The sequence below is a fragment of the Mastomys coucha genome, unplaced genomic scaffold (genome assembly GCF_008632895.1).
Source record: "Mastomys coucha isolate ucsf_1 unplaced genomic scaffold, UCSF_Mcou_1 pScaffold23, whole genome shotgun sequence".
Classification (NCBI taxonomy): Eukaryota; Metazoa; Chordata; class Mammalia; order Rodentia; family Muridae; genus Mastomys; species Mastomys coucha.
In genome coordinates, this window is record NW_022196906.1 from 116,807,808 (window position 1) to 116,810,986 (window position 3,179).

The 3,179-nt window shown below is 48.2% G+C and overlaps 1 long non-coding RNA gene across 5 annotated transcripts in view; it reads left to right on the forward strand.

The window, feature by feature from the left end:
* Positions 1-3,179, forward strand: part of LOC116072179 — a 104,301-nt gene that overhangs the window by 90,790 nt on the left and 10,332 nt on the right. For 4 of the 5 annotated variants that reach the window (XR_004111341.1, XR_004111343.1, XR_004111345.1 and 1 more), the window contains one exon: positions 2,340-2,488. The exons of the other annotated variant lie outside the window; for it this stretch is intronic. This is a non-coding gene — a long non-coding RNA (uncharacterized LOC116072179). The remainder of the gene's footprint in view (positions 1-2,339; positions 2,489-3,179) is intronic. 5 annotated transcript variants of the gene reach the window in all.

Below are 3,179 nucleotides of genomic sequence, written 5' to 3' on the forward strand. Positions count from 1 at the left end.
AAAAAAAAAAAAAAAAAGAAAGAAAGAAAAAAAAAAGAAAAACCATGACTAAAAAGCAAGTTGGGAAGGAAAGCATTTATTGGGCTTACATTCTGATATTGCTATTCATCATAAAGGAAGTCAGGACAGGAACTCAAACAGAGCAGGAACCTGGAGGCAGGAGCTGACACAGAGGGCATGGAGGGGTGCAGATTACTGGCATGTTCCCCATAGCTTTCTCAGCCTGCTTTCTTAGAGAACCCAAGACTACCAGCCCAGGGATGGCACCACCCATAATGAGATGCCCTCCCCCACCCCAGTCACTAATTAAGAAAGTGCATTACAGCTGGATCTTATGGAGGCATTTTCTCAATTGAGGTGTTCTCCTTTCAGATAACTCTAGCTGTGTCAAGTTGACTTAAGGCTAGCCAGCACCCTAGATGACTTCAGGGTGGAAGCAGAGGTATATGGAATGAAGCAGTAGGTTGTGGCGTTTCCAGATCCTGCAAGCCCTGCCAAGTGTCTCTGTCCCCCCCACCCCCCCTCAGCAGCCCTGATCTAGGCTAGTGCTGACTGTTAGCCCTTAGGCTGAGTCTCTGGTGTCTGGAACAGCAAGGTGTTCTGGAGGTGAACATTCCTTCTTAGGCCCCAGCCCATGGAGACTAACTCAGAAAAGCAGCTGCCTTAGGCCAGAGAGTACCAGGGAATGACCTCAAACTCCTAGACCTAGTCAGAGCTGGTGGGCTACCTCAGACTCCCGGGTCTGCTGAAAAAACTCCTGAGCCTGCTCCTTCCTCCCCAGATCCTCCTTCAGTTTCAAGATCAGGATTACACCTCTGGCAAGACACTAAAATCAAAGCAATTATCTCTGTCAGAGAATTTCAGTTCCCAAGCCAGTTACCACTGGCAGAAATGTCAGAGGCCCCTGGAAAGGCAGGAGGATTTGGGTGTGAGAGCCCAGGCCTTGTCCCTGAAGAGAGAAGGTGTGTGTCCCACAGGGCACAGCAGTGGTTGGGTGGCTGAAGTGGGAGCCCTACTTCCAAAAGTTCTTGGCATAATGTATAGGGAATGTTCTGGAAATCCATGTAGTGTAGTGTGTACCACAAATGCTTCATATGTCCACTTCCTCAGCCTGTCTCTACAGCAGACCTGGAAGATGATCTCTTACCCAGGTCCCAGGTAATGTGTGCCTGAGGAAAGCAATAACCCTGAAGAACAGTGTGTGGTGGCTAGGTGCTGGGTCCACCGCTGAGGGGCTCTCTGGTTTCAAAAGGTATGATAGGTCACAGTGACCAAGCTCTGGGTATGAGGTGATGGTGGTGACTAATGGGTTCCAAACTGTGTTCTTAATGTTGGCAGCCTCGGTTATATAACACTGCCCATTGCTTTTACTCTAAGATCCTTAATCTACGCATCCCCAAATTTGAGGCCATCTTCCTGATGCTGCTTTCTGAGTGAACGCTGAGATTTAAAGGTGTCCAGCTGTCTTCTTGAGCTTTGATATTGGAAACAAAACAAAGCCACATTTCTAAGAATGTGGTGCATCCTGTGAAACAATGGTCCCCATGCCAAAGGCCTTATTAAGAATAGGCTGATAGAGTGCACACCGCCCCTCGGGGCTTGCCTGGCAGTTGTCTTAGGAATACCTCAGAGGTTGTTGGGGCTCATTTCTGTGGAGACAAGGAAGCCTGTGTGGGCTCTCAGCCATGGTGACTATGGTAAATGAAACTGGCTATAAATCTTTATTTACCTCATTTCTCCTGCAGTTAAAGTGGGAGACTCAGTTAATTACAAAGTCTGCCTTGACCTTTCCCTCCACTCCAGGAACTCAGGTCTCTGTGGGTGCTCCTTGAGAACCTCTAGAGTACAGCATGACCACCCAAAGCCCCTACCAACAGTCTAGTTCATCTGTGAAGGGGTTGCTTGGCTTCCCTTTGCTGTTGTGGGCCCACTGGAGCAGTGAGGAATTAGTGCCAGCTATGAGCCAAAGGTGCTTTGAGGAAGGGTTGAAGATGTCTGCAATATAGGAAGGGACAAGCCCTTTCGACTTGTGGGTTTTTTTTGTTTTGTTTTGTTTTTTGTTTTTCCACAAAAACTGCTAAGCTCCCTCCAGGAAAGCTTGCCTCAAGCTCTTCTTTCTCAGTCTCACTGTTTACAAAATGGAGACAAAACAGAGACCAGTGTCACTAGGTCTGAGGTGACAAGGCGGAAGGGTTTTCCTTTCTCCGCAGCTCTTCCTGAACGCTCTGTAACTGTCTGTGGAGCCTCTAGCAAGGAGGGGGTAAAGGAGTGTCATTGGCTAAGCTGTGTATGTGGTGTCTCATCTACAGAGCATCGAACCATTTTTCTCTTCCTTCTAGCAATGTATGAAGAGACTGGGGGCATCTGGAAAGGTCAGTGTCAGAGACAAACAATCAGAGAGATCCCCAGCCCTGCAGCAGGAACTCTAACGCTCTCTGCCTGTGCTTGAAAGGCCTAGGACAGCACTGAATCAAACAGGAGCTCTGAGGTACCTCGAGGGGACTGTGGTAGTGTCAGCTGTGCCCTATCTCTTTGTCAATGAACTTGGTCACACAGGAGAAAGCCCTGCATGAAGCCCTGGCTGGCAGAGCCCACCCCCATCCTCCACCCAACCCTCAGTTTTGTAACCTAGCTTCTGGTCAGGCCAACAGTATCAGGAATCCTCCATTGTCCATGAAACTCCCTGGGTTCCAAAGCTGCTTTAGCTGAGGATGTCAGTGTGGATGTCCTTGCAGAATGAAGACTGAGGCTGTTTCAAGGTGACAACAGATCAGTGGGTTTATTCTTGGCCAGCTGGTGAGGTCTGACCTGATGACAGCTATAGCCCCAGACCCAGCATATATGGTTTGATTTTGAGACTCAAAGGTGTTGCAAATCCTATTTTAGCCATGGGGAAACTGAGGCACAAGTGGAGCACTGGTCAGCATAGGATGTAGCATTTCCAGGTAAGACATCATCTCTAGAGTATGGAGATGTATCCTGATGTCTTTGCTGCCCTCTGTGGCAAAAAAAGGCTTTACTCTGAGCAAAGCCTCTGGAATTTTTGTTTAAGCATTCCTTATTTAATTATGCAGAGAGTTATCAGGGAAGCCATGTTGCTCCCTTAACTGTGGTATCTTTGTGTTTCTCACCTTTCTGTTTCTCCCATGACTACTCAGGCCTAGAGTGCCTCCATGTGC